Below are 13,739 nucleotides of genomic sequence, written 5' to 3' on the forward strand. Positions count from 1 at the left end.
AGCCTCTTTAACAGATGGTGTTGGGAGAACTGGACAGCAACACGCAGAATAATGAAACTAGATCAATTTCTCACAGCATACACAAAAATAAACTCAAAATGGATAAAGGACCGGAACGCGAGACAGGAAACCATCAAAACCCTAGAGGAGAAAGCAGGAAACAACCTCCTTGACCTCTACTGCAGCAATTTCTTATTTGATACATCCCCAAAAGCAAGGGAATCAAGAGCAAAAATAAACTATTGGGAACTCATCAAGATTAAAAGCTTCTGCTCGGCAAAGGAAACAATCCACAAAACTAATTGGCAACCAACAGAATGGCAAAAGATAGTTGCAAATGACATATCAGATAAAGGGTTAATATCCAAAATCTATAAGAACTCACCAAACTCCACACCCGAAAAACAAACAACCCAGTGAAGAAATGGGGAGAAGATATGAACAGACACTTCTCCAAAGAGGACATCCAGATGGCCAACAGACACATGAAATGATGCTCAGCATCCCTCCTCATCAGGGAAATACAAATCAAAACCACACTGAGGTACCACCTCACGCCAGTCAGAGTGGCTAAAATGAGCAAATCAGAGAACGCTAGGTCCTGGTGAGGATGTGGAGAAACAGTCACCCTACCACACTGTTGGTAGGAATGTAACCTGGCTCAGCCCCTCTGGAAAACAGTGTGGAGGTTCCTCAAAAAATTAACAATAGAACTCCCCTATGTCCCAGCAATAGCACTGCTAGGAATTTACCCAAGGGATACAGAAATGCTGAGGCATAGGAGCACATGTACCCCAATGTTCATAGCAGCACTCTCCACAATAGCTAAAACATGGAAAGAACCTAAGTGTCCATCAACAGACGAATGGATCAAGAAGATGTGGTTTATCTATACGATCGAATACTACATGGCAATGAGAAAGAATGAAATCTGGCCATGTGTTGCAACATGGATGGACCTTGAGGGTGTTATGCTGAGTGAAATAAGTCAGAGAAGGACAAATATCATGTTTGCACGTATCGGAGGATTAGGAGGAACTTAATGGAGGACCAACGGGGGAAATGGTGGGGGAAAGGGAGAGAGGCAAACCATGAGAGACTCTTGAATGCTGAGAACAAAGTAAGGACTGATGGATGTGGGGGGGGGGGAAGAGGGAGGAGATGGGCATGGAGGAGGGCACTTGTGGGGATAAGCATTGGGTGTTATATGGAAACTAATTTGACAATAAACTATTTGTAAAAAAAAAAAAGTTAATGTTTATTTTTTAGAAAGAGAGAGATAGAGCACAAGCAGGGGTGGGTTAGAGAGAGGGAGACACAGAATCCGAAGCAGCTCTAGGGTCCAAGCTGTCAGCACAGAGCACAAAATGGGACTTGAACTCACAAACCCTGAGATCATGACCTAAGCTGAAGTTGGATGCTTAACCAACTGAGCCACATGCTCCCCTGGATAAAATTAAGAAATAATAATAATGAAGTCTTGCCATTTGCAATATCAATGGAGTTAGAGAGTATTATTCTGAATGAAATAGAGAGCGACAAATACCATATGCTTTCACTCATCTGTGGAGTTTAGGAAACAAAACAAACAAGAGAAGGGGAAAAAAAGAGAGAAGGAGAGGCAAACCAGGAAACAGACCCTTCAGTGTAGAGAACAAACTGATGGTTAGCAGAGGGAGGTGGGTTAGGGGACGAGTGAAATAGGTGCTGGGGACTAATGAGGGTACTTGTGAGGAACACCTGAATACCAGGTGTTGTATGAAAATGTTTAATTACTATATTGTATACCTGAAACTAATATTACACTGTATGTTAACTACTGGAATTTCGATAAAAACTTGCAATCACAAGTTACTTTATCCATAAATTAACTGTAATAATATGAAAAATTATAAAAGATATAAATACATTTAAATATTTTACTATATTAATATCATTACATAAAATGCAAACACTAGTGTAGTATTATATTCAAACTCAGTAATCTCAGTAGGTAGAAGACAAAAGCTTTTGGCTCATTTACAAATGTGTGTGTGTGTGTGTGTGTGAGAGAGAGAGAGAGAGAGAGAGGAGAGAGAGAGAGAGAGAGAGAGAGAGAAGTATTTACAAAACCCCTGGGTCAAATACCTTCTTCACCAACTTCTAAACCATGCATCTTAAGCAAGTTAATCTCTCTCTACCTTAGTTTTCTCAAGTGTTACATTGAAAGAAATGGAAAGCTTTAGTCTTGTAAGAGTGATATAAAATTATGGATACTTTGTGTTAAGAATGTTTTAAAAGCCACAGCTTTTTCAATATTGTATCTGTATATTCCTATCTATACATATTTTTTAATACCTACATACAGTTTACAAGAGAATAATTTAAAGCATAAGAACACAGGGATGTTGGGGTGCCTGCGTGGCTCAGTTGGTTGAGCGTCTGATTATGACTCAGACGCTCAGGTTATGATCTCACATCAGGCTCTGTGCTGACAGCTCAGAACCTAGAGCCTGCTTCAGGTTCTGCGTCATTCTCTCTCTCTGCTCCCTCCCCACTCATGCTCTGTCTCTCAAAAATGAATAAACATTAAAAAAAATTTTTAAAGAACACAGGATGTTGAACATAAAGGAAAATTAAAAGTTGTGTCAGGCATATACTAGCTACAATACGCATTTATCTATATTCATCAAATAAATTTTTAAAAAGACTTTCAAAAAACAGTATGGAGAAAGAAATATTACACAATGACAAAAGGTTTAATTCTCAAGATGTTAAAAAAAACATAAATTTAATAAAAACTTCTCAATGAGAATTTAGCAAAATGTAGGTTGCCTACAGGGAAAAAATGGCAATTCTTCCACCATTATGGAGATTTCAACTTACTTAACTAATCATTGATCAGCCAACACAATTAATAAGCCTAATTTATTTGGCAAAAATTCTTCACACATTAGTTGTTTTAATCATCCTTCCAATTAACATTCTGAATGATTAGAAACAGTAAACACATTTTAAGGAAAAGCAAGATTCAATAAATGTCATACATTCATTATCTCCTTTTAGTGCTGTATGTCAACTTTGACTTTCCTACACATTCAAAGATCTGCTTCTGAACTCCATGATGTGGTCCAGTCATCTTGTCCTCCCTTAGTTATACCAGCATTACAGTATTTTAATTATTATCACTTTATAATAATCCTGGTAGATGCAATTTTCCCCTTCCTGTTCCTCAAAATTGCCTTGATTATTTAGGGCCCCTTGCTGTTTCAAGTAATTATTAGATATACTTTGACTACTCCCACAAAAGTCATATTGGAATTATAATTATAATGGCATGGTATTTAGAGATTAATTAGAGGACTGTACATATTTTATGAATATTGTACATTTTTATATTTATTCAGTTGTTTGATATCTTTCAGTGTTTTTTTAAATATTTTTTTCCTGAAAAGGTTTTGCTAAGCTTTATTAGGTTTATTCTAAAGAACTTAATGTATTTTGTTGCCAGTTCAAAAGGGATAATTATTTCATAATAACTATTTTTTCCCTATGGTTATTGCTGGCACACAGTTCTAGAAAACTGACTTTATATGCTAGTTAGATTTAAGCAAGCTTACTAAACTCTCTCATTATTTCTGTTTGTCTGCAAATTCTCTTATATATTGTATGAAAAAAAATATATGAGCTACAAAAAAACCTTTTTTCTTCCTTCACAATCTTATACAGAGAAAAATATTGACAGCAACTTATTTTGTTATTTCTGACTTCAGTAAAATATTTTTAAATCACCATGATTAAGAATGCTGTTTGGTTTGAGTTCGAGGTACTCTGTTAAGAATGTTTCTCCCTAGAGACAAACTTTATAAATGAACATTAAATTTCAGCGATATCTTATACATGTATTAAGATGAAAGCTATTGTTTTCTACTTTAATACATAAAATATTTAAAATGTTAGAACTTAGTATATCTCTTATATAAGTCCTAATGGGTGATAATGTATTTTTTTTTATCCTTTCATGAATTTGGTTCATAATGTTTCATTTATTATTCTTATGTAAAATTATCTTTAATTTTGTAATATTATTTGGAGAAATGTCTTCTCTTTTTAAAATCTAATAGTTTATATAAACATTTGATTATTTACATCTTTTTGATGTTCAAAATATGTCTGTTCACATGAGAAGATTCTGGTCAAATGATACAATATTTTTAATGGTTACTCTTCTCTTTAGGTTTTTTATTTCTTATTGACTGATTTTGGTTATTTGTATTTCTTCAATAAATTCACCATTTCATGTCTATTTCCAAATATATGGGCACAATGCTTTTTATTTTCTATGTTATCTGTATCTTTGAAACACTTTCCATTATTGGTATGTGTGACTGTGGGTGGAGGGGTTTGTGTGTGTGTGTGTGTGTGTGTGTGCGTGTGTTTGAGTGCACATACACCTTTGTCCTTGGATTATTTATCAGCATTTTGTTAATTTTGTAATTTTTTTTTCTTTAGAGCAGTAAATTCTGTTATGTTGATTATCTTTTCTCTTCTACTTTTGGATATAGTCTGTGATGTTTTCCTTCATTTCTTCTTTAAAAAATTGATTTATTTAAATTAAAGTTACTCAACATCGGGGCGCCTAGGTGGCTTAGTCGGTTGAGCGTCCGACTTTCGCTTAGGTCATGATCTCACGGTTTGTGGGTTCGAGCCCCGCGTCGGGCTCTGTGCTGACTGCCAGCTCAGAGCCTGGAGCCTGTTTCAGTCTGTGACTCCCTCTCTCTCTGACCCTCCCCTGCTCACGCTGTCTCTCTCTCTCCTAGAAATAAATAAAAAACATTAAAAAAATTTTAAAAAAAATAAATAAATAAATAAATTAAAGTTACTCAACATAGAGTGCAGTATTGGTTTCAGGAGTAGAACCCAGTGATTCATCACTTACATATAACACCCAGTGCTCAAACCAACAAGTTCCCTCCTTCATGCCCATCACCCATTAAGCCAATCCCCCACCTACCTCCTGTTCAGCAACACTCAGTTTATTCTCTGTAGTTAAGAATTTCTTATGCTTTGGGTGGCTCAGTCAGTTAAGCATCTGACTTAAGCTCAGGTCATGATCTCACAGTTTGTGAGTTTGAGCCCCACATCAGGCTCTGTGCTAACAGCTCAGACAGAGCTTGGAGCCTGCTACAGATTCTGTGTCTCCCTTTCTCTTTGCCTCTCCTCTGCTCACACTCTGTCTCTCTCTCTCTCAAAAATAAACATTTAAAAAATTTAAAGAATCTCTTATGCTCTGCCTCACTCTCTGTTTTTATCTTATATTTTTCTTCCCTTCCTTTATATTCATCTATTGCATTTCTTAAATTCCACATAAGAGTGAAATCATATGTTTGTCTTTCACTGACTTGTTTTGCTTAGCATAATACACTAATTTTCATCCACATTGTTTCAAATGGCAAGGTTTCATTCTTTTTTTCATATTTATTTATTTATTTTGAAAGAGAGAAAGATAAAGAGTGAGCAGAGGAGGGGCAAAGAGAGAGAGAGAGGGAACGAGAAAATCCCAAGCAGGCTCCACACTATTAGCACAGAGATCATGACCTGAGCTGAAATCAAGAGTCAGATGCTTAGTGGACTGAGCCCCACAGGTGCCTCAAGTTTCATTCTTTTTGATCACCAATTAGTATTCCATTGTATATATATACCACACCTTCTTTATCCATTCACCAGTCAGTGGACATTTGGACTCTTTCTATAATTTGGCTATTGTTGATAGCACTGCTATAAAAGTACATGTGCCTCTTTGAATCAGCATTTTGTACCCTTTGGATAAATACCTAGTAGTGCATTTGCTGGGTCATAGGGTAATTCTATTTTTAATTTTTTGAGAAACCTACATAATATTTACCAGAGTGGCTGCACCAGTTTGCATTCTCACCAACAGTGCAAAAGGGTTGCCCTTTCTCCACAGCCTTGCCAACATCTGTTGTTTCCAGAGGTTAATTTTAGCCATTCTGTCAGGAGTGAGGTGGTATCTCATTGTGATTTTGATTTGTATTTCCCTGATGATGAGCAATGTTGAGCATCTTTTCATGTATTTTTTAACCATCTGGATGTCTTCTTAAGAAAAGTGTCTATTCATGTCTTCTGCCCATTTCTTCACTGGATTATTTGTGTTTTGGGTGTTGAGTTTGGTAACTTCTTTATAGACTTTGGATACTAATTCTTTATCCTATATGTCATTTGTAAATATCTCACATTCTGTTAGTTGCCTTTTAGTTTAGTTCGCCTTTACTGTGCACAACATTTTTACCTTGATGAGGTCCCAATTGTTCATTTTGTTTGTTTGTTTCCCTTGCCTCAGGAGACTGTATAGTAAGAAGTTGCGGCAGTTGAGGTTAAAAAGGTTACTGCCCATGTTCTCCTTTAGGGTTTTGATGGTTTCCTGCATCACATTTAGGTCTTTTACCCATTTTGAATTTATTTTTGTGTGGGATGTATGAAAGTGGTCCAGCTTCATTCTTATGTCGCTATCCAGTTTGCCCAGCACCATACCATTTGCTGAAGAGGCTGTCTTTTTGAAAGACTCCATCAAAAAAACAAAACAACACAAAACAAAAAAACAAAAACAAAAAATAAAATAAAATAAAAAAACCTTACTAGAAATGATACATGAATTCAGCAAAGTTGCAGTATATAAAATCAACATACAAAAATAGGTTGCATTTCTACACACAAACAATGAAGCAGCAGAAAGAGAAATCAGAGAATTGATCCCATTTATAATTGCACCAAAAACTGTAAGATAATTAAGAATAAACCTAACCAAAGAGGTTAAAGATCTTTATGCTGAAAACTATGGAAAATTTATGAAAGAAATTGAAGAAGATGCAAAGAAATGGAGAAACGTTCTGTACTCATGGATTGGAAGAATAAATATTGGAGTGCCTGGGTGGCTTGTTGGGCAAGGATCTGACTTCAGCTCAGGTCATAATTTCAAGGTTTGTGAGTTTGAGCCTGCATCAGGTTCTATGCTATCAGCACAGCCTGCAGCTTGCTTCAGATTCTGTACCTCCCTCTTTCTATGCCCCTCTCCTGCTCATACTCTCTCTCTCTCAAAAATAAATAAGCGTTAAATAATTTTTTTAAATAAAAAAGGAAGAAAAAGTATTGTTAAAATGTCTATACTACCCAAAGCAATCTACACATTCAATACAATCCCTATCAAAATAACACCAGCATTTTTCACCAATTTAGAACAAACAATTCTAAAATGTGTATGGAACCAGAAAAGACCCCGAGCCAAAGTAATGTTGAAAAAGAAAACCAAAACTGGAGGCATCACAATTCCAGACTCCAAGCTGTGTTACAAAGCTGCAATCATCAATGCAGTGTTGTGCTATCAGATACTGGCACAAAATCAGACACATAGATTAATGGTACAGAATAAGAAAAAAAAAAAAAAAACAGAAATGGACCCACAACTATAAGGCCAAGAAATGACAAAGAAGGAATGAATATCCAAAGGAAAAGAGACAGTCTCTTCCTTCATTTCTAAAAGGAGATTTAGATAACTTAAAATAATAAATATTTTTTAAATCCATACATTTAAGATAATAAATTTTTATCTAAATTTATTAGGTGGCATTCAGTAGTGTTGCCTTTATATTGCTTTATGTTTATTTATCTGTCAATATTTTATAACATCCATTATCATTTCTCTTTGACTCAGATTGTTTAGAAATTTCTCTGTATTTGTTTTTGATTTCTCAATGTATTTATTATGTTTAAAAGTTTACTATTTATTTCTGTATTATATTCTGGTAGAGTATTTGGTATCAATTTGTTGATATTCTTATTACCTGCCTTAAGACATAGTGTGAGGTCAGCTTTTAAATGTCACACCGATGCCATGACAACATATTTTTATGTATGGGTTGGCAATTTATATATCTCTTAGCTCAAGCATTTTGTATGTGTTGTTCAAATCTTCTATATTTGTACCATTGGTTTGTCTGCTTTATGTAGCAATTTCAGAGACAGTTACTTTAAAATCTCTCACAATGATAATATGTGTTTGTATACTTTTTATACCTTGAGACTGTGTGCTTTCACGTGCTCAGTTCAGACTTGTTTACATTTATGCTTTTCTTTTTACTATTATATAATTACCATCTTTATTTTTTAATACTTTTTCTAAAAATATATTTTTATATTTATATTGTTTTCTGGCTTTGTTTAATAGTTGCTTAGGACATATTAACTCTTCTTATTTTTTATGAATGTTGATTATTAAAGTTTTGTGTGTCTGTTGTTAACAGCATAAAGATGAATTTTCTTGATGTTTTAGATCTAATATAAAATCTAGTTGTCTCTTCTAACAATAATGTAGAATTATTTGCATAATAGGATTACATTTTTCTTTGAAAGTCTTATTTTATTTTGTTACTTTTTACCAATTTTTTCACATTTTATGCATTTATTTGATCCATGTTCTATTTATTTTGCTATTTTCTCTTTTCAATTCTCCTAGCTTGTAAGATAGACATTCCTCTTTAATATTTTAACTTTTAGTCCATATAGTTTTAGTTTGCATGCCTTAGAAATATGCAAAAAATTAATTTTTGTCTCTGCCCTCCTGAATTATATCATATTTCATATGCCTATTTGAAATATAAATTTTCTTGTTGAGTTCCCTATACAAATGTAATGCTGATTTTTATTTCTCTTTTTTATTATTTTTATTAGTCTCAAGAAGATTTTTTTAAAATAAATTGTGGACACAAGTCCTTACATGAGTACATGCTTTACAAATAGCTTCCCCTAGCATGTGGTTTGGTTTTTCATTCTTCTAATGGTGCATTTTCAAGAATGAAATTTTTAATTTTTATATATTTTAAATTGTATGATTTTTAAATTGATTATACTTTTTTAAATTTTTTTTAATGTTTTATTTATTTCTAGGAGAGAGAGAGAGACAGAGTGAGCAGAGGAGGGTCAGAGAGAGAGGGAATCACAGACTGAAACAGGCTCCAGGCTCTGAGCTGGCAGTCAGCACAGAGCTAGACGCGGGGCTCCAACCCATGAACCGCGAGATCATGACCTAAGCGAAAGTCGGACGCTTAACCGACTAAGCCACCCAGGCGCCCCTGATTATACTTTTTTTAAAAACTGCTCTACTGATACATAATCACAAATAAAATTTGTATCTATTTAAGATGTACAACTTAATGCTTTGATATATACATTGTGAAATCACCACCACACAGCTTATTGCGCTTTTTGACATATTATCTAAACTTGTTTGCTTAACCCCAGGTTAGAAAGATTTTATCCTATATTGTCTTTTAGATATTTTATGTCTTACAGCTGTATCTTGTCTAGACTTCGAAGACTCAAATATATCACACTACTTGCAAGCTAACAAGTTAGCATGCGACAGATTCATTTTGATATCAGAAAAGTTAGAAAAGAGAGAATTCACCTACCATTATTTTGAACTTTCACTCTTTCCCTGCCATCAGAAATATAGTTCATCCACCGGTGCCTGCAGGAGGCTGTTCCCAGGGACTGACCAGAGTGGGCAAATTCTCCATTCTGAGTAGGTCTACACTGCCGCATATCAGTTTTCTGAATTATCCTTCAAAAAACACTAGGTATAATTTCCCTGCATCACCTTTTACTAGAGCTAATCACCTGTCATGTCTGGAATAGGGATTGTACCCAGATTGCTTTTAGCCCCAGTAATCACGAAGTACATATCTATAAGAAGAAACAAGAGCCAATGAGTGAAAGCTCGTGAACTCAAGGAGCACAACAGACACATCCCGGGTATCGACTGGGCTCCCAAGAGTGATTGCATTGTCATTTGTAGGACATACCACAATGCCTGTGTCTGGAGTCAGAAAGATGGTGTCTCGAAGCCAACTCTGGTAATCCTGAGAATTAACCGTGCAGGAACTTTTGTCAAGTGGTCCCTGCTAGAGAATAAATTTGCTGTGGGAATTGGAGCACAAGTCATTTCTGTTTGTTACTTTGAGTCTGACAATGACTGGTGGGTAAACAAGCACATTAAAAAGCCAATTGGTTCCACAGTCCTCAGTTTGGGTTGGCATCCCAACAATATTTTTCTGGCATCAGGATCATATGGTTTCAAATACAGAGTGTTTTCTGCCTAAGTTAAAGAAGTGGATGAAAAGCCAGCCAGTACGCCCTGGGGCAGCAAGAAGCCTTTTGGTCAGCTGATGTCAGTTTGGTGGCAGTGGTACTGGTGGCTGGGTGGATTGGGTCAGCTTCTCTGCGAGTGGGAGCCGCCTGGCCTAGGTCAGACATGAGAGCACCATATCTGTTGTTAGTGCCTCAAAAAGTATGCAGTTCTCAACTCTGAAAACAGAGTTCCTGCCCCTCCTGAGTGTGTCATTTGTCTCAGAGAATAGCTTTGTAGCTGTTGGCTATGATTGTTGTCCAATACACTTTAAATGACTGTGACTGCTTGACCTTCATCTCCAAACTAGACATTCCAAACAGAACATCCAGCTGCCATGGAAGGATTCTACATGGACAAGGGGGCCACGACTCAGGACCAAACAACAGTGTGCAGAATAGCATCACGAAGTGTCTATTTATGCGGTGGACAAGCATGATTGTCACAAATTTTGCACTACCTGCATCATGAAGCCATAATAATTTGAGATTTCAAGACCTTAGAGTCTTCCATCCCAGGCTTCTCGGTAATGTGTAGCTGGGTGAGCATCCCAGATCCAGCATAACAAACTGACAAACTGTGCTGATGTAGCAGAGCCATCTGCATGGTGGGCGGGAGAGCCAGCCCCCAGTAAACACTGAAGATACATATTGTGCAAATACTGTTTGTGTGTTTTTGTTTGAATATAATTGGTGAAAGTGTTGTTTTTTAAAATTCCTATTGTTTATTTATTTGTTTTTGAGAGAGAGTGCGAATAGGAGAGGGGCAGAGAGAAAGGGAGAGAGAGAATCCAAAGCAGACTCCTCCCTCTCAACCACAGAGCCCCACAAAAGGCTGGATCTTACGAACCTTGAGATCATGACCTGAGCCAAAATCAAGAGTCCTCCGCTTAACCATTCAAATGCCCTCAAAATATTGATTTTTTAAAGCAGTAGTGATTTGTTTCTTTGTTCTTGTTTTGTTTCTATTACTTCATACCTTTAATGACCAAAACTTCTCTTTAAGTAGTTATTATGGGAAATTGTCACAGTACCTTAAAGGAAAGGGTGGAGAGATATGTAAATTTTCTGCAAAGCAATTAAACAAACATACTGAATGTGACAAAAAAAGAAATATAGTTCATTCTATATACCAATGATTAAGGTAATTTGACTTTTAGTGATCATAGAATGTTAAACTATTCCTCATGGCAAAAAGACAGGGGTCTAATTTTTAGAACTGAAAGAATAATTCTCAAATTTCGCCCCTGGATCTCAGGATTATTCACAAAAACAATATGTGATTTCCATCACTAACTTAAAGTGTAAAACCAGAACAGTAGAAGCCACGCATATTTCACCAAAGGAATATTAACATGGGCTTCCAAAAACTTTTACTGACTGGAAACAAGATTGCTCTAAGGCAAATTTTAATTAACATATATTAGTTACATGGGAGTATGGTATGAGTACTAAAAATAAAAAAGAATAAGAAAAGATAAATCATTACATATAATGGAATATCAAATATACTTGTCTGGCAATGACAACTGGATATTTTACTTTTAGAATTAAATTAAGCTTCTTAATAAGTATAAGTATAATTAATTCTTGCTTGGTATGTGCATGTGTACACACACACACACACAATTTAGTAAAAGACCTAGACAAAAAAGGATAACTTTATCCTAATTTTAAAATACAGTAATTTAAGACCTTTGTTAAATGTGATAGGCACACATGTTATTTTAAACAATATCTTCCTCCAATGTGCTTAGAAGTCTGATTATTTGTCTTCTGAATGCAATAGTTTTAGATGCAGAAATTGAAAAAATAATCTGCAATAACCACTTTATTTTAATGTGAATGGGGCTTACTGGGATTTCCCGGGAGGGGGTGGCTGGAGAAGCCCGTTAATCTCAGCTCTTAGGACCCAGATGCCACCTACAAGCTGTGAAACTAAAACCTTCTCCACTAAGTGTTTCGAGTCTTAGCTGTAGAATAACACCCGATGTACGCGTGCCGCTTCTGCTGTGTGCCCAGCAACGGTAACTGCCTACTTCATGGAAACGTGTGCCTTTAAAACTTTATACATTTAAAGACATCTGAGAAATTGCTTCTTTTTACATTTTCTACTTTTTCCTACCTTTTTCTGGAAGAAAAAAGAATTTTTTTTTCGTATTTCTTTCTGGGGATGGGGGCAGGGAACTACAGCGAACTCATTTGCAAAAGCAGTTGTTGTGCCTGGAGTTTGGGCTTCCGCTGTCACCTTCTGTGTTCCGCTGCTTTCTGACCAAGCAACGCTAACTTTTGTACAGACCAATTTGATAAAATTTAAAAAAAACGCTTTTTATCTAAAAAACGTGTACACACACACACACACACACACACACACTTTACATGACACACGTTTCAGGTTAAGTTGCAATAGAATAGGCCTGTATGGTCGTTGTGTATGGTCGTTGGCTTTCTATTTCCTTTACTTCAAAAAAGATACATTTTAAAGTGTCTCTTTAATTCTTCCAGGAAAGATAATGCTTAATTGAATCTAAACATGTGGTTCAGTTGGTTAAGCATCTGATTGTTGATTTCAGCTCAGGTCATGATCCCATGGTCGTGGGATTGAGCCCCACATTGGCCTCTGCTCTGAGCATGGGGCCTGCATAAGATTCTCAATCTCTCTGTCTGTCTGTCTGTCTGTCTCTCTCTCTCTCTCCCTCCCTGCTCCACCCTTCTCCCAATCTCATGCTTGCTCTCCATCTTTCTAAAAAGTTTTAAAAAGAAAAAATAAACATGTTTCATCATATGCATTTTCTCAGCTGCAACGTTAAGTTTTCAAGAAATCAAAATATAATGTGAAACCAAGAATACTGTGCTGTTCTAGAAACATACAGATTGTGTATTCACAAAAATATCCACATTAGGGTATATTTGCATTTATTAGAGTATCTCAAATATTAGCATTTGGGAATGACAGACCCTTCAGGCGACTTTGCTTTTGCCTACAGTACCAAAATGAAATTTATGCATTAAAATTGTATCATTTCTTATTATTCTGTAATCTTAATGATAACTTACTAGATGGATTACTATTGAGGTTTGCATAACATAAACTTACATCACAAAGGTTGTTCAAATAATATCAGCTTTTTATTTATCCCAAAGGAATCTCTGGCTTTTACAAATATGTCCATTTTTATTAATTAATTGTTTTAAAATATACCAGGTTGCAGTTAGCAACACAATTCTCTTGACCTCTTTAGTGAAATAATAAAACACTGATTAGTATCTATTACTTTGCTTTCTAAGTATTCTGTTGCTTGCACAATAGGACACTAACTACACTGTACATAATTTAGCATTACCATCATATACAATTTCAGGTAATGCCAGATTGCTAAATCACATTGCATTAAACTTTTCCTCTCTTTGTCCCTATAGGTGAAACACAGAGCTGTCCCTGCGGAATTCTGGAGGCGTAACCTTCTCTGTAGAAAAATGTTCTCCTTTTATGAAACAGATTCTGGCTTGCCACTGAGCCTCAGTAAAGACTGAATTATTGACCATGGACTGGTAAGCTA

General features: G+C 35.7%; 1 pseudogene; it reads left to right on the plus strand.

The window, feature by feature from the left end:
• Window positions 1–4,305: 4,305 nt before the first annotated feature.
• On the plus strand, window positions 4,306–13,713 carry LOC120247661 (annotated as a pseudogene).
• The last annotated feature ends 26 nt before the right edge of the window (window positions 13,714–13,739 follow it).

The sequence above is a fragment of the Hyaena hyaena genome, unplaced genomic scaffold, assembly GCF_003009895.1.
Source record: "Hyaena hyaena isolate Hyena2069 unplaced genomic scaffold, ASM300989v1 scaffold_540, whole genome shotgun sequence".
Lineage (NCBI taxonomy): Eukaryota > Metazoa > Chordata > Mammalia > Carnivora > Hyaenidae > Hyaena > Hyaena hyaena.